Source organism: Haliotis rubra, unplaced genomic scaffold (assembly GCF_003918875.1).
Source record: "Haliotis rubra isolate DU_JTF1 unplaced genomic scaffold, ASM391887v1 Scf832, whole genome shotgun sequence".
In the NCBI taxonomy this organism is placed as follows: domain Eukaryota; kingdom Metazoa; phylum Mollusca; class Gastropoda; order Lepetellida; family Haliotidae; genus Haliotis; species Haliotis rubra.
Window position 1 is genome coordinate 316,304 of NW_025767560.1, and position 22,394 is coordinate 338,697.

Here is a 22,394-nt window from a genome sequence, read left to right on the forward strand (position 1 = left end):
TATTATCTGTATCAAGGTGTGTTACAGTGCACTATTATCTGTATCAAAGTGTGTTACAGTGCACTATTATCTGTATCAAGGTGTGTTACAGTGTAGTATTATCTGTACCAAGGTGTGTTACAGTGCAGTATTATCTGTATCAAAGTGTGTTACAGTATAGTATTATCTGTATCAAGGTGTGTTACAGTGCAGTATTATCTGTATCAAGGTGTGTTACAGTGGAAGATTATCTGTATCAAAGTGTGTATCAGTGCAGTATTATCTGTATCAAGGTGTTTTACAGTGTAGTATTATCTGTATCAAGGTGTGTTACAGTGCACTATTATCTGTATCAAAGTGTGTTACAGTGCAGTATTATCTGTATCAAGGTGTGTTACAGTGTAGTATTATCTGTATCAAGGTGTGTTACAGTATAGTATTATCTGTATCAAGGTGTGTTACAGTGCAGTATTATCTGTATCAAGGTGTGTTACAGTGTAGTATTATCTGTATCAAGGTGTGTTACAGTGCAGTATTATCTGTATCAAGGTGTGTTACAGTGTAGTATTATCTGTATTAAAGTGTATCAGTGTAGTATTGTCTGTATCGAAGTGTGTTACAGTGCAGTATTATCTGTATCAAAGTGTGTTACAGTGTAGTATTATCTGTATCAAAGTGTGTTACAGTGCAGTATTATCTGTATCAAGGTGTGTTACAGTGTAGTATTATCTGTATCAAAGGTGTGTTACAGTGCAGTATTATCTGTATCAAGGTGTGTTACAGTGTAGTATTATCTGTATCAAAGTGTATCAGTAGTAGCATTATCTGTATCAAAGTGTGTTCAGTGCAGCATTATCTGTATCAAAGTGTGTTACAGTGCAGCATTATCTGTATCAAAGTGTGTTACAGTGTAGTATTATCTGTATCAAAGTGTGTTACAGTGCAGTATTATCTGTATCAAGGTGTGTTACAGTGCAGTATTATCTGTATCAAAGTGTGTTACAGTGCAGTATTATCTGTATCAAAGTGTGTTACAGTGTAGTATTATCTGTATCAAGGTGTGTTACAGTGCAGTATTATCTGTATCAAGGTGTGTTACAGTGCAGTATTATCTGTATCAAAGTGTGTTACAGTGCAGTATTATCTGTATCAAAGTGTGTTACAGTGTAGCATTATCTGTATCAAAGTGTGTTACAGTGTAGTATTATCTGTATCAAGGTGTGTTACAGTGTAGTATTATCTGTATCAAGGTGTGTTACAGTGTAGTAGTATCTGTATCAAGGTGTGTTTCAATGCAGTATTATCTGTATCAAAGTGTGTTACAGTGCAGTTTTGTCTGTATAAAAGTGTGTAAAAGAGTGCGTCACAGTGCAGTATTATCTGTATCAAAGTGTGTTACAGTGTAGTATTATCTGTATCAAGGTGTGTTACAGTGTAGTATTATCTGTATCAAAGTGTATCAGTGTAGTATTGTCTGTATCAAGGTGTGTTACAGTGTAGTATTATCTGTATCAAGGTGTGTTACAGTGCAGTATTATCTGTATCAAGGTGTGTTACAGTGCAGTATTATCTGTATCAAGGTGTGTTACATGTATCAAAGTGTGTTACAGTGTAGTATTGTCTGTATCAAAGTGTGTTACAGTGCAGTATTATCTGTATCAAAGTGTGTTACAGTGCAGTATTATCTGTATCAAAGTGTGTTACAGTGCAGTATTATCTGTATCAAAGTGTGTTATCAGTGTAGTATTATCTGTATCAAGGTGTGTTACAGTGTAGTATTATCTGTATCAAAGTGTGTTACAGTGCAGTATTATCTGTATCAAAGTGTGTTACAGTGTAGTATTGTATGTATAAAAGTGTGTTACATGTATCAGTGTGCAGTGCTGTATTATCTGTATCAAAGTGTGTTACAGTGTAGTATTATCTGTATCAAAGTGTGTTACAGTGCAGTATTATCTGTATCAAAGTGTGTAACAGTGCAGTATTATCTGTATCAAAGTGTGTATCAGTGCTGTATTATCTGTATCAAAGTGTGTTACAGTGTAGTATTATCTGTATCAAAGTGTGTTACAGTGCAGTATTATCTGTATCAAAGTGTGTTACAGTGTAGTATTATCTGTATCAAAGTGTGTTACAGTGCTGTATTATCTGTATCAAAGTGTGTTACAGTGTAGTATTATCTGTATCAAAGTGTGTTACAGTGCAGTATTATCTGTATCAAAGTGTGTTACAGTGTAGTATTATCTGTATCAAAGTGTGTTACAGTGCAGTATTATCTGTATCAAAGTGTGTTACAGTGCAGTATTATCTGTATCAAAGTGTGTATCAGTGCAGTATTATCTGTATCGAAGTGTGTTACAGTGTAGTATTATCTGCATCAAAGTGTGTTACAGTGCAGTATTATCTGTATCAAAGTGTGTTACAGTGTAGTATTATCTGTATTAAAGTGTGTATCACTTCAGTATTTCCACTATCAATTTGTTCTGGTGATCTCCGTTCGATTCCCGGGTTCGATGTCCATGCGTGTAAAGCTTGCCTTGATATTGGTAGAATACTGCTTAAACGGCGAAACACCATACCCACTGACTCATTCTCTAAAACTAAAAACCATGTACTTTTTCCTGTTTGTTTTAGTATTGTAATATACTTTGTGCATCTGTTGTATGTATGTTTGTTTGTTTGTTTGCGTTTCAAACGATACTGTGTCTTTTGAAGATGCATTGTTATATCACGGGCTACCACAGCGCCGCTGCGCAATGTAGAAATAATGCTCCCATTGTACAACACGGAAGAGTTGCAGGTAACTTCTATATATAGCTCCACGATTGCCACTGATCGGTATTTAAACTATACAACATCTCAACTAAGTGAACTAAAGCAAAATTGGAAAACAATCTAATCGTCGTTCTTTGAGAATGGGTTGTGGACTAGCTTTGAAGAGTGTCTGTCGTGATCAGAGTGAAACGTGTTGGGTGAGGTCACCTAGTGGGGGAAATGGAGGAAACGGGTGTGTTGCTGACTGAACAACTAGGTCACGGACTGTTCAACGTCAAATAACAGTAACAATCGGAAACCAGTTCATATATGTTCGTGTAAGGAAGAATGTCCTTACCTGTAAGAGTTCAGTATCCACTGTGACAGTGAAAGTATCCTGGCATGATATGGTAATACACTTGATGCGACCCGCCTCTCCTTTACCTGGACACACGACCTGTCTCCTATACCTCTTAAGGTTTTTCTCCAACACTGTATGGCTGACGTCTACAGTTGTCTACATGTTTGATCCGCGTCTCCAAATTATTTTAAGTGGTGCCCCGTGTTTCCGCACGCTTGTCCGCCATACTCATGTCAGGTCGCGTCTCCTGAACCCGGTCTCCATGTTCATGACAGTGAGTCTTCGGTCGACCGGGAAGTAGTATATGCACAAGTAGAGTGTCACTGTGCGGGTTGGTCGCCCACTTGCTCTGGCTTGTCAGTGGGTACTGTCAATGTGTGAACGACAACACTTACTTCCGGGCTGATAAGGGTAGGAGTCCCCACACATCCGTCGTCGGTGTAGTCGCGGTTTGAAGATGTTAATTCACTCAGGAGGGATTGTGTCACAATGCATATATGTCGCGTACGGCGTGATATAAAATACATGTATTATTAATATCTGAAAGACTACGTGACTTGTCACTTGTTTGCTATAGCCTATGTCGCTTACTACGTGATATAAATATAGTTGATAAGTGAAAGACTACGGGACTTGTCACTTTTTGTACTAACATGATTTTCATGAAAGGGTCAGCTAATTGAAGACTGTAGCTCTCATACCACTCATAGATAACCGGCCTTGTATTGAGAATTTAAAGATTGTAATTTTTTATTTTGTTTCATTCATTACTCACGTATTAAATGTGAATATTAACAGAACATAACTCCAGATTCAAAGACTGGTGAACAGTTAGTATTTTGTCAAGTCACCATGGGCAGCAATGCAGGCTTCAATGCGGCGGGGCATACTACTGATCAAAGAAGTTAGAAAGTCGTGGTCCATGCTGTCCCAATATCGTACCACCTCTTCTTTCATTTCAGCAATATTTGTCAGATTTTTCTTATTGACACTTATTGAACAGTTAGTATTTTGTCAAGTCACCATGGGCAGCAATGCAGGCTTCATAAGTCCCCAAACATTTTCTATTGGATTAAGGTCAGGGCTATAGCTTGGCCAATGTAATAATGTCATATTTTGGGTCTGAAACCAGGCCTGTGAATGCTTTGAACGATGTTTTGGGTCGTTGTCCTGCTGGAAAATCCAAATATTTCCATAGAACACGTGAGCAGATGGAAGTAAATGTCCCTCGAGAATATCTGTGTACCGCTCACTGTTCATATTCCCTTCAAATACACAGAGGGGCGTTGCCCCTAACACAGATATGCCACCCCACACGTTAAATTTCGGACTGTACTTTGGGCGCTGATACAGGTTTTTCAGTTTGTTTGGTCCAGAATTTCAGTGTATTAGGAAACAGCCACACAGAACATTCATCTGAGAAGGTCACATTGTCCCAGTTAAAATTTCTATGCTGTAAGCACCAGTTCAACCTTCGCTCCTTTTGTTCAGGTTTCATGATCGGTGATGGAATTCCTCGACTTTTCTGCCAACCCATTGTATGCAGCTCAGTTCTAATTGTCTCCTTACAGACAGCCACAGTTCCTCTATCAATCATATTCGCCCTTAGGTTTTCTAAAGTCCTTCGTTTGTTTTTTAGAAACAAGAATACCAAGCCGCCTCCTGTCACCGACAGTCAATTTTCTGGGCCTATCTGCGCCTCCTGGTGCTCAATGCAATATTTTTTAAAACACGATAAACAGTGGACAAAGGGATGCCTGTTCTACTTGAAATCACTTTAGCTGATCTAATGTCCTTGTTATAATACTCTAAAATCAACTTCCACTTCTCTCTAAATCATCCATTCTGAGGATCACTGAAAATGTCGTCTGCTAGCAAGTGAACAAAGGGGGATAACTCTTCACAAACTAATGAAAAAGGATTAACGGAGTTGTCTCTCTTGAATGAAACCAAGCACTTGATAGCTGGTCAAGGTTGTTTATACTAGAAATCCAATTAAACATATTCCTAAAATTCTCAATAATTTCTGGTCATACTATATATGCAGTAATCATGTAGGAACTCCAGTTTAGAATAACCTAGAATGTTCGTAGCCGGTGACTAGATAGATCGGTGATTTGGTCGATTTATCGTACCTCAATGGCGTAGAACACTGCTCATACTATCAGGCTCTGGATTGTAATTATCTTGTCCAGATGTGATATGTACAGCCTGTCGTCATGTATAACTTGAATATTGCTGAGTGCGGAATAAATGACAACACAATAAATGACACATTCAGTGGTCGTCGCGAAGTTGGTTTAACATCAATCAACAAATAAATAAAATTACATGAGAGGATGCACGTCTATGCTTAAATTAGTTCCCTGATTATGTTGGTAAGAGATCGAATTAAATCAGCATGTATTTGCACAAACAAGAGATGACATGTTGGTATATATGTTTTAGTGCTATAATACATTAATACAGTATTTTAATACAATACAGGGTCCGCAAAATGAGGGCGGTGGGGTAGCCTAGTGGTTAAAGCGTTCGATAGTATCGCCAAAAACCCGGGTTCGATTCCCCATATGGGTACAATGTGTGACGCCCATTCTTATGTTCCCCGCCGTGATGATGCTGGAATATTGCTAAAAGCGGCGTAAAACTAAACTCACTTACTCAGATGACATGAACATATCCTCTAGCGTCCCCACTCTGTTGGGTCATCCTAAAAGTATGTGAGTGACTGTATTCTACAATACCATCCCATGTCGGTCACTTCATCTACATATGCCTATGTCCCGGCACGATCAGGAGAGCCGTAAGTAGTCTTGTAACCTTCCATGGCAACACAAGCATGAAGGTCATGGCGTGAGGGTCCAATGACATCTTCACTGGGGCGGTCAGTAGATCTGGCGCGTTTTTGCCCGTCACGTCGAAGTCCGGGTTTTGAAGCTCTCTTTGTGTTATTCAGTATCGGGATGTGTGACTTCCTGAGTCATGAGCGAACAATACTTTGATGATAGCTTCGTTGTTTGTTAGCTTCGATTTTCTGGTTTAGTTGGTCACAGACTGAATAACAGACTTTTTTTTGTCTATTTTATCAAAGAAGAGGAACAAATTGTGTCTGTTGACGGTTTCTTTATTGCAGTAGATGTGACGTTTCTTTGTAGGCAACACCGTTATCAAGCAAGTCATCTTGATCTTGATCTTATGAAGCAACATGTACCGATGACTTACTGGGGCTGCATCTTGATAACGGTGTTAGCATCTACACCGAAACGTCGCATCCATTGCATTCAAGAAGCCGTCAACCCGTAACATTAGTTCCTCTTCATCTAAATGCCTCTTAATGAAGATAGTTTATCAAAACACCAACAACTGTTTCTTCGTAAGTTTATTTATTTGTTTTATTTTAATTTTTTTTAATTTTTATAGAATTATACATTTCCTCGGACCCGTGAATTCCAAGATAAAATTGATCTTCAAGAACCCATGTTTATTGTGCGATGCGACTAGCGGGATAGTGGTGAGGTTCGGTTACTTGGTTGACACATGTCATCGTATCCCAATTGCGACGATCGTTCCTCACGATGCCATTTAAAGGATTGTCTTGTCCAAACTCGGTTATGAACAAGCTACCGTCAAATAGATGGATTATTGCTGAGTTGGACGTTAACCAATAAACAAAGAAACAAATATATTCCTACTGTTTAAGAAATACAGTTCGCTCTACCACTATGTATAGTGTAATAAAGCACACTTTCGCCCTGAACTATTATAGTAAAGTACGAGGACGCTGAAATACTGTCATCTTCTACTAAAGTAGGTGGATATGTTGTCCCTGGAAACAGCTTCATCCTGATCTGAATTGTCTGGTGGTGGCCAGAAATAAAACTACACAATGAAAAGCTAAGTCGATAGCGGTGTACACGTATCTGATGCAGACATCATACGAGGGGCGTTCAAAAAGTAGCCCGCCTAACTATATTCTCGATGTTCAATGTCTGAAAAGCTTCCATTTTATTTTGAAGGAATCATTAGGAAAGCCATATCCAATATTTCACATACATGGGCAATGTGGTTAACGAGATATTAGTCATCACAACCCATTGGGGTATAATATTTGAGGTTTAATAACAATGAAAAATTGCAGAAAATGAAAAACGATCTATCATTTGGTACCTCTTGGCTAATGGTATGCTCTCAGATATTATTATATAAAATGTGATAATGATTATGTCCGTATGATTATGCCATCTGAAAGGGGATGGGAAGTGTCTCCAAAACCTAGGATCCATGCTTACAATAAGGTTAGGTATTTAAACCAAATTTGACCCCACGAAATAGTTTTCTGTTGAATCCATGATTTGATCCTTAGTAAAGTGTGAATAGTATATTTCAGTGGGCACATACATCGCACATACATCGCTGCCTCAAACACATACCATCCACCCTTAAAAACTTACGGCTACACCCCTCGACCTCTCACACACACACACAAACACACACACGTACACACAGACACACACTCACACGTACGTACAAGCAGCCACACACACTCTCTCACACCCACGTACGTACAAGCAGCCACACACACTCTCACACACACACGTACAAGCAGCCACACGCTCACACCCACACGCGTACGTACAAGCAGCCACACACTCACACCCACACGCGTACGTACAAGCAGCCACACACTCGCACCCACACGCGTACGTACAAGCAGCCACACTCTCACACGCAGGCACACACACACACACACACACACAGGCCCGCCTCATCTTCTTTACTTCTGGTACGTTTTGCTTCTGTAAATATGTTTTTAATCATCATGCAACTCTTACCTTGGAGACGGGTGACCCAGTCGTCTAAGACGCCGCCATTCGCTGTGCAGAGTTGCGTCCCTTGGGAACGTCAGACGCCTGTGGTACTTGGTTTTCATCCTGGTCCACACATGTCATGTTTGCAGGTTTATTGCTATTTTCGCTATTTTAAAGTGGCAAACATGTAAGACATGCATCACTCTGGGTATTCCACGCACATTAAGTTTTCCCGCCATTATAATTCCACAATCACAGTTCAAAACGGGATTAAACCACTCTCTCTCACACCCCTATAGGTATATATACTAAGTCTACATTTTGTTTAATACCCCGTTTTGTCATCGTGACATTTTAGAAACGGAAACCGGTTTATCAACCGTTGTGGCTATGTCAACTTAACCTGCAAGTGTAGCGCAGACTCGCTCGACGAAGGAAGTCCTCGTTGGCTTGTGGCACAAACACATCACACAAATCTGGGACACATCGGCGAGCATCATGACATAAGTTGGTGATGTTATCCGTATAAGTGGTAACGTTTCCTTGTTTGCAGCATTACATTACATCCCTATGTCGAACATTGAAATCAAGGATACGAAAACTGGTCTTATCTTACCTTCATGTGAAATACTTTAATTTCATTGGTCAATGAGGCTTTAACAAGTTTCCGTGTCACCCCCCTCCCTGGAGGGTGACAACTGGAAAACAAATATTACCCGCTACCACGGTAACCGCCAAACTCTCCGCCGAGAAGCTGTGTCGCTAACAATCGTATGACGTCATAATATGACGCATGTAGTGTCCGGAGTTCGAAAACCGTTCGATTAGCTGTTTTTTAGTTCACTATATACAGATATATTTTACCGACTATTTTAGTAGTGGCTGGTGTCTAGGTAAATGCTGTATCGAGACATACACACATCTTAACCACAGTCTGAACTACATCATAGTGTCTCTATCAACATCACGACATCTCTATTAACAGCGTTAGAACTACTTGACAGTCGTAACAACAACACATCGACCCTATAACATCGCAGAGTCGCTAACAGTATCACAGGGTCGAAACTACATCAACAAGTCTCTATCAACATCACAGAGTCGTAACTACATCACATCGTCTCTATCAACATCACGGAGTCGTTACTACATCACATCGTCTCTATCAACATCACAGAGTCGTAACTACATCACATCGTCTCCATCAACATCACAGAGTCGTTACTACATCACATCGTCTCTATCAACATCACGGAGTCGTTACTACATCACATCGTCTCTATCAACATCACAGAGTCGTTACTACATCACATCGTCTCTATCAACATCACAGAGTCGTTACTACATCACATCGTCTCTATCAACATCACGGAGTCGTTACTACATCACATCGTCTCTATCAACATCACAGAGTCGTAACTACATCACATCGTCTCTATCAACATCACAGAGTCGTTACTACATCACATCGTCTCTATCAACATCACAGAGTCGTAACTACATCACATCGTCTCCATCAACATCACGGAGTCGTTACTACATCACATCGTCTCTATCAACATCACGGAGTCGTTACTACATCACATCGTCTCTATCAACATCACGGAGTCGTAACTACATCACATCGTCTCTATCAACATCACGGAGTCGTAACTACATCACATCGTCTCCATCAACATCACAGAGTCGTTACTACATCACATCGTCTCTATCAACATCACAGAGTCGTAACTACATCACATCGTCTCTATCAACATCACAGAGTCGTTACTACATCACATCGTCTCCATCAACATCACGGAAGCGTTACTACATCACATCGTCTCCATCAACATCACGGAGTCGTTACTACATCACATCGTCTCTATCAACATCACGGAGTCGTTACTACATCACATCGTCTCTATCAACATCACGGAGTCGTAACTACATACATCGTCTCTATCAACATCACAGAGTCGTAACTACATCACATCGTCTCTATCAACATCACGGAGTCGTTACTACATCACATCGTCTCCATCAACATCACAGAGTCGTAACTACATCACATCGTCTCCATCAACATCACAGAGTCGTTACTACATCACATCGTCTCTATCAACATCACAGAGTCGTTACTACATCACATCGTCTCCATCAACATCACGGAGTCGTTACTACATCACATCGTCTCTATCAACATCACGGAGTCGTTACTACATCACATCGTCTCTATCAACATCACAGAGTCGTAACTACATCACATCGTCTCTATCAACATCACAGAGTCGTTACTACATCACATCGTCTCTATCAACATCACAGAGTCGTAACTACATCACATCGTCTCCATCAACATCACAGAGTCGTAACTACATCACATCGTCTCTATCAACATCACAGAGTCGTTACTACATCACATCGTCTCTATCAACATCACGGAGTCGTTACTACATCACATCGTCTCTATCAACATCACGGAGTCGTTACTACATCACATCGTCTCTATCAACATCACAGAGTCGTTACTACATCACATCGTCTCTATCAACATCACAGAGTCGTAACTACATCACATCGTCTCTATCAACATCACAGAGTCGTTACTACATCACATCGTCTCTATCAACATCACACAGGTCGCACATCGTTCTTTATCAACATCACGGAGTCGTTACTACATCACATCGTCTCTATCAACATCACGGAGTCGTTACTACATCACATCGTCTCTATCAACATCACGGAGTCGTAACTACATCACATCGTCTCTATCAACATCACAGAGTCGTAACTACATCACATCGTCTCTATCAACATCACAGAGTCGTTACTACATCACATCGTCTCTATCAACATCACAGAGTCGTTACTACATCACATCGTCTCCATCAACATCACGGAATCGTACTACATCACATCGTCTCTATCAACATCACGGAGTCGTTACTACATCACATCGTCTCTATCAACATCACGGAGTCGTTACTACATCACATCGTCTCTATCAACATCACGGAGTCGTAACTACATCACATCGTCTCTATCAACATCACAGAGTCGTAACTACATCACATCGTCTCTATCAACATCACGGAGTCGTTACTACATCACATCGTCTCCATCAACATCACAGAGTCGTAACTACATCACATCGTCTCCATCAACATCACAGAGTCGTTACTACATCACATCGTCTCTATCAACATCACAGAGTCGTTACTACATCACATCGTCTCCATCAACATCACGGAGTCGTTACTACATCACATCGTCTCTATCAACATCACGGAGTCGTTACTACATCACATCGTCTCTATCAACATCACGGAGTCGTAACATCACATCGTCTCTACATCACAGATCGTAACTACATCACATCGTCTCTATCAACATCACAGAGTCGTTACTACATCACATCGTCTCTATCAACATCACAGAGTCGTAACTACATCACATCGTCTCCATCAACATCACGGAGTCGTTACTACATCACATCGTCTCTATCAACATCACGGAGTCGTTACTACATCACATCGTCTCTATCAACATCACGGAGTCGTAACTACATCACATCGTCTCTATCAACATCACGGAGTCGTAAACTACATCACATCGTCTCCATCAACATCACAGAGTCGTTACTACATCACATCGTCTCTATCAACATCACAGAGTCGTAACTACATCACATCGTCTCTATCAACATCACAGAGTCGTTACTACATCACATCGTCTCCATCAACATCACGGAAGCGTTACTACATCACATCGTCTCCATCAACATCACGGAGTCGTTACTACATCACATCGTCTCTATCAACATCACAGAGTCGTAACTACATCACATCGTCTCTATCAACATCACAGAGTCGTTACTACATCACATCGTCTCTATCAACATCACGGAAGCGTTACTACATCACATCGTCTCCATCAACATCACGGAGTCGTTACTACATCACATCGTCTCTATCAACATCACGGAGTCGTTACTACATCACATCGTCTCTATCAACATCACGGAGTCGTAACTACATCACATCGTCTCTATCAACATCACAGAGTCGTAACTACATCACATCGTCTCTATCAACATCACGGAGTCGTTACTACATCACATCGTCTCCATCAACATCACATAGTCGTAACTACATCACATCGTCTCCATCAACATCACAGAGTCGTTACTACATCACATCGTCTCTATCAACATCACAGAGTCGTTACTACATCACATCGTCTCCATCAACATCACGGAGTCGTTACTACATCACATCGTCTCTATCAACATCACGGAGTCGTTACTACATCACATCGTCTCTATCAACATCACAGAGTCGTAACTACATCACATCGTCTCTATCAACATCACAGAGTCGTAACTACATCACATCGTCTCTATCAACATCACAGAGTCGTTACTACATCACATCGTTCTATCAACATCACAGAGTCGTAACTACATCACATCGTCTCTATCAACATCACAGAGTCGTTACTACATCACATCGTCTCTATCAACATCACAGAGTCGTTACTACATCACATCGTCTCTATCAACATCACGGAGTCGTACTACACTCTCTATCAGCATCGTCTCTATCAACATCAACATCACAGAGTCGTAACTACATCACATCGTCTCTATCAACATCACAGAGTCGTTACTACATCACATCGTCTCTATCAACATCACAGAGTCGTTACTACATCACATCGTCTCTATCAACATCACAGAGTCGTTACTACATCAACATCGTCTCTATCAACATCACGGAGTCGTTACTACATCACATCGTCTCTATCAACATCAGAGAGTCGTTACTACATCACATCGTCTCTATCAACATCACAGAGTCGTTACTACATCACATCGTCTCTATCAACATCACAGAGTCGTAACTACATCACATCGTCTCTATCAACATCACGGAGTCGTTACTACATCACATCGTCTCTATCAACATCACAGAGTCGTTACTACATCACATCGTCTCCATCAACATCACAGAGTCGTTACTACATCACATCGTCTCTATCAACATCACGGAGTCGTTACTACATCACATCGTCTCTATCAACATCACAGAGTCGTAACTACATCACATCGTCTCTATCAACATCACGGAGTCGTTACTACATCACATCGTCTCTATCAACATCACGGAGTCGTTACTACATCACATCGTCTCTATCAACATCGCAGAGTCGTAACTACATCACATCGTCTCTATCAACATCACAGAGTCGTTACTACATCACATCGTCTCTATCAACATCACAGAGTCGTTACTACATCACATCGTCTCTATCAACATCACAGAGTCGTTACTACATCACATCGTCTCTATCAACATCACGGAGTCGTTACTACATCACATCGTCTCTATCAACATCACGGTGTCGTAACTACATCACATCGCCTCCATCAACACCACGGTGTCGTAACTACATCACATCGTCTCTATCAACATCACGGAGTCGCTACTACATCACATCGTCTCTATCAACATCACAGAGTCGTAACTACATCACATCGTCTCTATCAACATCACAGAGTCGTAACTACATCACATCGTCTCTATCAACATCACAGAGTCGTAACTACATCACATCGTCTCTATCAACATCACAGAGTCGTTACTACATCACATCGTCTCTATCAACATCACAGAGTCGTTACTACATCACATCGTCTCCATCAACATCACGGAGTCGTTACTACATCACATCGTCTCTATCAACATCACGGAGTCGTTACTACATCACATCGTCTCTATCAACATCACAGAGTCGTAACTACATCACATCGTCTCTATCAACATCACAGAGTCGTTACTACATCACATCGTCTCTATCAACATCACGGAGTCGTTACTACATCACATCGTCTCTATCAACATCACGGTGTCGTAACTACATCACATCGCCTCCATCAACACCACGGTGTCGTAACTACATCACATCGTCTCTATCAACATCACGGAGTCGCTACTACATCACATCGTCTCTATCAACATCACGGAGTCGTAACTACATCACATCGTCTCTATCAACATCACAGAGTCGTAACTACATCACATCGTCTCTATCAACATCACAGAGTCGTAACTACATCACATCGTCTCTATCAACATCACAGAGTCGTAACTACATCACATCGTCTCCATCAACACCACGGAGTCGTTACTACATCACATCGTCTCCATCAACATCACGGAGTCGTTACTACATCACATCGTCTCCATCAACATCACGGAGTCGTAACTACATCACATCGTCTCTATCAACATCACAGAGTCGTAACTACATCACATCGCCACCATCAACATCACGGAGTCGTTACTACATCACATCGTCTCCATCAACATCACGGAGTCGTTACTACATCACATCGTCTCTATCAACATCACAGAGTCGTAACTACATCACATCGTCTCCATCAACATCACAGATTCGTAACTACATCACATCGCCACCATCAACACCACGGTGTCGTAACTACATCACATCGTCTCCATCAACACCACGGTGTCGTAACTACATCACATCGCCTCCATCAACACCACGGTGTCGTAACTACATCACATCGCCTCCATCAACACCACGGTGTCGTAACTACATCACATCGCCTCCATCAACACCACGGTGTCGTAACTACATCACATCGCCTCCATCAACACCACGGTGTCGTAACTACATCACATCGCCTCCATCAACACCACAGTGTCGTAACTACATCACATCGCCTCCATCATTATCACAGAGTCGTAACTACATCACATCGTCTCCATCAACATCACAGAGTCGTAACTACATCACATCGCCACCATCAACACCACGGTGTCGTAACTACATCACATCGCCTCCATCAACACCACGGTGTCGTAACTACATCACATCGCCTCCATCAACACCACGGTGTCGTAACTACATCACATCGCCTCCATCAACACCACGGTGTCGTAACTACATCACATCGCCTCCATCAACATCACAGAGTCGTAACTACATCACATCGTCTCCATCAACATCACAGAGTCGTAACTACATCATCATCAACTATATAATAGAATCACTAAATATCACAGTCAACTTCATCACATCGTCTTAACAGCAACACGACATCACTATATATATCACAGTCAACTTCATTACTGCCTCTTAACTAAAACACATCACTTTATACAATGACCAGAATAGATTGTATCTGAAACCATGATTATACCAGGAATGACATATTCCATACCGCGTTATTGTAATTGCAGTGTTTACTATAGACATTGAAATAATGATAATAATAACCATATAAGTGCAGCACTTTGTACGACACAACGGCCCGCTGAACTACGTGATATCGTCTCGCTATATATACAGCGTATCAAACACCATAAAAACGTAGCAACAACATGCACAGTCACACTATAGAGATATAATAGAATGTGCATCCGGGGACCGAGGGTCAGACTGTAAACGAGGCTTTGACTCATCACTTTTTTCCGGTCCCAAGACATGCACAACGCTAAGACGCAGATAGCTAAATATCCGCCTGTGGTGACTGTGGTTCGTGATATCTCAGAGTTTCCTTTACTGTAGTTGAGCGTTGTAGCGCCACCATATATGACTATATATATGACTAAGCACATATGACAATACGGTCATGTTCACTGGAAACACTGAGAGACAAGCATATATGACAATACGGTCATGTTCACTAGAAACACTGAGAGACAAGCATATATGACAATACGGTCATGTTCACTAGAAACACTGAGAGACAAGCATATATGCACGTGTTGATGGAGTGAACGTCAGAGAGATAGGCAGACGTGTCGGTGGGGTGAACATCAGACAAACAGACACACATGTTGCTGGGGTGAACGTCAGACAAATAGACACATATGTTGATGGGGTGAACGTCAGAGAGATAGGCAGACGTGTCGGTGGGGTGAACATCAGACAAACAGACACACATGTTGATGGGGTGAACGTCAGACAAATAGACACATATGTTGATGGGGTGAACGTCAGACAAATAGACACACATGTTGATGGGGTGAACGTCAGAGAGATAGGCAAACGTGTCGGTGGGGTGAACATCAGACAAACAGACACACATGTTGATGGGGTGAACGTCAGACAAATAGACACATATGTTGATGGGGTGAACGTCAGACAAATAGACACACATATGGATGGGGTGAACGTCAGAGAGATAGGCAAACGTGTCGGTGGGGTGAACGTCAGACAAATAGACACACATGTTGATGGGGTGAACCTCAGAGAGATAGGCAGTCGTGTCGGTGGGGTGAACATCAGACAAACAGACACACATGTTGATGGGGTGAACGTCAGACAAATAGACACATATGTTGATGGGGTGAACGTCAGACAAATAGACACACATGTTGATGGGGTGAACGTCAGAGAGATAGGCAGACGTGTCGGTGGGGTGAACGTCAGACAAATAGACACACATGTTGATGGGGTGAACGTCAGACAAATAGACACACATGTTGATGGGGTGAACGTCAGAGAGATAGGCAGACGTGTCGGTGGGGTGAACGTCAGACAAACAGACACACATGTTGGTGGGGTGAACGTCAGACAAACAGACACACATGTTGATGGGGTGAACGTCAGAGAGATAGGCAGACGTGTCGGTGAGGTGAACGTCAGACAGACAGACATACATGTTGGTGGGGTGAACGTCAGACAAACAGACACACATGTTGATGGGGTGAACGTCAGAGAGATAGGCAGACGTGTCGGTGGGGTGAACGTCAGACAAACAGACACACATGTCGGTTGGGTGAACGTCAGAGAGATAGGCAGACGTGTCGGTGGGGTGAACGTCAGACAAATAGACACACATGTTGATTTGGTGAACATCAGACAAATAGACACACATGTTGGTGGGGTGAACGTCAGACAAACAGACACACATGTTGATGGGGTGTACGTCAGACAAATAGACACATGTTGGCGGGGTGAACGTCAGACAAACAGACACACATGTTGATGGGGTGAACATCAGACAAACAGACACACATGTTGGTGGGGTGAATGTCAGACAAACAGACACACATGTTGGTGGGGTGAACGTCAGAGAGACAGACACACATGTTTGTGGGGTGAACGTCAGACAAACAGACACACGCGTGAACGTCATACTACGTATGTTCTTACCTGTCCTTTGTTACCCGTGTAGTTCTAGTTCATTCAAGATAGGTAGGATTACTATTGGAATGTCATATTTCATTTTTTGCTGTTTTTTTGTGTAACAAAATTGATTGATTGTTTAATAGAATTTATTCAGAGAAGTGATACTGTAGAAAAGAAATATAACGCCAGTCCGTTGACGTGTCATGTCCGACGGGGTGTAAAAAAATTATACCCATTGATGTAAATAACATTGGATAATTTCCATTTGTTTAATCTTGTAGATATTTAATTAAGAGGGATGGGTTGATACAATCAAGTTCAGATGCGAAATATGGCCTTGGACCTCATAATCGGATGTTGAAACTAAACGAAGCAGTCGTAAAATCTGCCTAATCTTATAACCTCTTGTCAAATTTGGTACAATCCATCACTATTAATTACAATCCATCATTTGATATTTATACGTCAAATCGTCAATATTTCAGTCATGTATAAATGAGTTACTAATCTTTCGAATATATATGTCCTTGAACGCCATTTTACGTGAGGTCACCTCGCCTAAATCCATCGATTCACGTCAGTTGTATTTGACAGGGACGGTATTCCACAGTACAACGGCGACCCGCAATGTGACAGAGGTGAGGTGAGGTGAAATTGGGTTTTACGTCGTGCTTGAGAATATTTCGTTCATATGACGACGTGCATGCGTGTGTATGGGTATGTGCGGCTGCTTGTACTAGCCCAGACTTATGCTGGTTTTATAGTGCTGGCCCATTGAGATACCATGCCGCAGTGAAGCAGTCCGAGCTGACCAGTCCTTGTTGTACCCATTAATGCCGAGCGCCAGGCAGGGACCAACAAGTACCATATTGTAACGTCTTTTGGTATGACGCGGTCGGGGATCGAACCCGCGACCTTCCGCTCCCCGGGCGGACGCTCTAACCACTACACCACGGAGGCGGTTATGTGATAGAAGAATGCTTAGTGTCATGTGATTAAAGCGAACAAATTTAGACGAAGAAATACTTCTAACTCGCACTGCATGACTTATGCTACATGTTAATCTCATTGTACCCCAAATTAAAAGTGACTTATCGAGCACACGAATCTAGATACACGTGGTGGTATATTATGTTCACAAGAGATTTTGTCTCTTAACGTAAGCCTGCAGGCTGCATTTACCTCTAGTCAAGGTTTTATCATTTTCGGAGCCGCATAGTGAGTGAGTGAGTTTAGTTTTACGCCGCACTCAGCAATATTCCAGGTATATGATGGCGGTCTGTAAATAATCGAGTCTGGACCAGACAATCAAGTGATCAACAGCATGAACATCGATCTACGCAGTTGGGATAAGATGACATGTGTCAACCAAGTCAGCGAGCCTGCAAACTCAATCCCGTTAGTCGCCTTTTACGAAAAGCATGGGTTACTGAAGATCAGTTCTAACCCCGATCTTCACGGGTCCGGAGCCGCATAGTGTCGTAACTGTGATTGGGGCTTAGTAACCATACAACAGTTACCTACTAATTCCAGCCGTTCCATATCGTCAGGGGAGATGGTAGCTCAGGCTCTCCGCTCGCTTGGTCCGTTGCATGATGCTAAGTCAAGGAGTGAGGGGTCGAGCGACCGGGACTTCCAACTAACCACATAACATTCATGTACTGGCACACATACATTCTATACTCACATAGGTTTACTCTGTCTAAGTCCATCTCTCTAACTACTACTTCACCACAAGACAGGGTAGGTGAGGTGAAATGGGGTTTAACGTCGTACTTCAGAATATTTCGCTCATATGACGACGTGCATGCGTGTGTATGTTTGGCTGCTTGTACTAGCCCAGATTTATGTTGGTTTTATAGTGCTAGCCCACTGAGATGCCATGCCGCAGTTAAACATCAATACCCCATTCAGACACAGTATACTGACTCCGAGCCGACCAGTCCTTGTTGTACCCATTAATACTGAGCGTCAGGCAGGGACCAGCAAGTACCATATTTTAACGTATTTTTGGTTTGACGCGGCTGGGGATCATACCCGCGACCCTCCGCTCTCCGGGCGGACGCTCTAACCACTAAACTACAGAGGCGGTTCAAGACAGAGTAGGCTCATCCCATAGTGGGAACTGAGTGACGTGGATTGGTTTCCGAGAATGTAGAGCTAGCACTACTCGCACTGAGCTCTAGTGCCAATGGTTCGAGCCAGACCTGATCTTGCTCACATGGTCCAACATATCGTTTTGATTCGTTAACAACTGTATCTGACCATGCACTCATGTATTTCGTAATTTTTCTCTGACGACATTGTCGCGTCCTTGCCTCACGAAAGCTATAGCAAGGATCACGTCTACCTGTTTACCTTTCTCTTATTTCCGACTTTCTGTCTCCATTCTGTGTTTAACCGTTCCCAGTCATCAGCCAAGGTTTATCACTCTTGAGTCAGACTGCAGGCTTTACAACAACTAATGATTTGATGTGTGTCGACACAAACCCCTCAACCCACTAATCCCATAAGCTCGGTATCCCGGTAATCATATTATAACCGCCTTCGTCAAATTGTCTGTCCTTGTCAGGCTGACGTACTCAAAACGCTGTGCCAGTTTCCGTTCATTTACAATAGGACAATTACTGATCAGAATGTGTCCCTGAAACTGATGAACACGAGCACATGAGTGAACAGTTGTCAGGATCATAGGCAGTACTTAGTGCTAGTTCAGTATTATTTTTCTCAAATCTTTCATTTAAATTTTGGGGTCCTGACAACAAGGGGGTCATTTTTCTGTTACAATCTGGTCACTACAGCACGCAATATTTTATGAGCTTTTCAGTCGTTTGCTGCTACGGACAATCAGTCGGAATGAATCTCTACTGCCACATTGCATGACCGTGAGTGAGTGAGTGGGTATGGGTGAGTGAGTGAGTTTGGATTTATGCCGCCTTTAACGATATTCCATCAATATCAGGGCGGAGGAAGCAAGAAATGGGCTTTACAAATTCTGCCTATGTGAGGATGATTTTCTGCGTGAATTGTAAATTACCCCTTCCTTGATTTCAGTATTTTCAACAATAACCGATCTTTGGTGTATATGCTTCGTTTCTTCTTGGATCTAACTGTCGTAGTTGGAGCTGAATTTCGTACAACCTTTCACAGCGCGGCTGGGTATCAGTTTGCATGAACGTACTGGAAGCCCAAAGTTCTTCTGCAGGTGACAGTCAAGAGTACATTCCAGACTCTGCTTTATCCCTAAACATTATTCCCTTGCATTATCGGGACGGTTCTATCGTTACTTTACTGTGAATAGTTTCATTTTGACGTACCCGTGAAGATCCTGGTTAGAATTGATCTTCAGCAACCCATGCTTGCCGTAAGAGGCGACTAACGGAATCGGGTGGTCAGGCTCGCTGGCTTGGTTGATGCATCTCATCGTATCCCTATTGCGTACAACGATGCCCATGCTGTTGATAACTGGATTGTCTGGTCCAGACTCGATTATTCGAAGTCATATAGCTAGAATATTACTGAGTGACGCGTTAAACAACAACCAAACCAAACTGGTGTTTTGACGTATTGAGGACACATACTACTGTACAGCTTAAAGCGTTCACGTGTCCTCGATGTCTCCCCTTAATTTACAGCCTGCAGTGCACGAACTGCTCCATCACAGCCCCTGGAGCTACTTTGATTGCTATTAGAGTAACCCCGCCCTACAAGCTACACTAGATGCGCACTGTGCTGAGGTGAACATGTGAATAAATGTCGTTTAGTGAACAAGAATCGCTCAAGGTTACAGGTGATTCCTTTTCACGAACTGACAGTTTTTCCTCAGTGTTTTTTTTAACCACTAACCTGACAAAATGTACTTTATGGACAATATTTGAACATTAAATCAGAAATCCATGGGATCCGGGTGTACCAGATGCCAGTGCATACGTTCTTTGCTGTGAATCAAGTACGCCGATTTCAGTCGAGATGCCTTTTACAATTAATATGAGCCACAAGAAAGCCCCTTTATAGGTTTAGGAAATGTCCACTAAGAGCCGAGTGTAGGAATTTAGCTATCAAAAACTGATGATACCTTTTGTTCATCAAAAGGTGAGAGTATTGTTCCCCGCCGGTGGCTCCTTCCTAAAATACATGCAAGGGAACGTCAAGTATTCACCTAAAAAATAAAAAACACTGGAATATACAAGTCAAAACAAGGAATGGTATTGAACATTATTATTTTGTCACTGATGCGTCAAATTTCGAATTTCTACATTTCTATCATAAAACACTATTAATTTTACCAAGGCTTTGTTTGTAAAATGGTACAAGGCTCTTTACAATTTCGTGGGGTTGTAAAGGGGTATAAACGTTTATATAATATATGCTCTTCAAACAAAGTAGGGGAAACTTCAGTTTTAATTTACGATTGAAAGAAATAGGAGATATATCGAAGTAAATCAATGTTGATATGATAATACTGAATGTTTTGAGAGTGTATCACCACTTGCACTTCAGTATGACCATAGTTGTTTGTACAGTAATCGCTCTTGAAAGACGATTGGAGTATGACGAGAAATGTCCTGTGTACGATTTTCATTTTCAAAAACAAAAACCCGGCTAGAAACAAACACTCTGTCTTTGAAAAGTTTGTTAACACTTAAATTTACTATCCAACTTGAAAGTTCAGGTTCCCTTCCCTATTTAAAGAACATATTATAGTCTACGTATTCAAGGATGAAATAATTCTATTTGGAAACAAACTGTAGTTGGCTATATGCCATTTTTCACGTGTCACGTTAGCCGAAGATTACTCTTACTTCTTCTTGAAATCATACGACGCAGACGACACATATTTTCCGACACAAAAAATAGTTCCGTGAACATAAATGGAATATTCAAGATTATATGTACATGAATAACTATCAGCTATGTGCGGTATCGTGAAATATGATGGGCAGTTTAAACAACAGAGTAACGTCACAGGTGTCTATAAATAGAAAAATTAAACACAACACCTGCAAAAGAAGCTTGTCAACATCGGATAATCTGTCATGTTATGTCATTTTAGCATGATCAATCAGACTTGTTCATGAAAGTTGTAGTTTGTTTACTTGAATGAGGGCGCTACTTTCCCATAAGCCACAACAAAAGTGGACTATATTCACATTAGATTTGCACATATAATCACCCAATCACTCAAACCATGCTTTAATGAGCATGAGAGCAAAAACATCATTTTCAACTATACAACATAATACTATGGTAGTGACAATATGCATAACTGTAAACATTTGACAAGTACTTCTTCTTTCATACATTTGACAAATACGTACACCGGCGCCGTGATTTGTTCAGGG

The 22,394-nt window shown here is 41.6% G+C and overlaps 1 long non-coding RNA gene across 1 annotated transcript in view; it reads right to left on the bottom strand.

The window, feature by feature from the left end:
• LOC124262358 overlaps positions 1-3,474 on the bottom strand; it is a 28,035-nt gene extending 24,561 nt beyond the window's left edge. Inside the window, exon 1 of the long non-coding RNA XR_006894565.1 lies at positions 3,092-3,474. This is a non-coding gene — a long non-coding RNA (uncharacterized LOC124262358). The remainder of the gene's footprint in view (positions 1-3,091) is intronic.
• Positions 3,475-22,394: the final 18,920 nt, after the last annotated feature.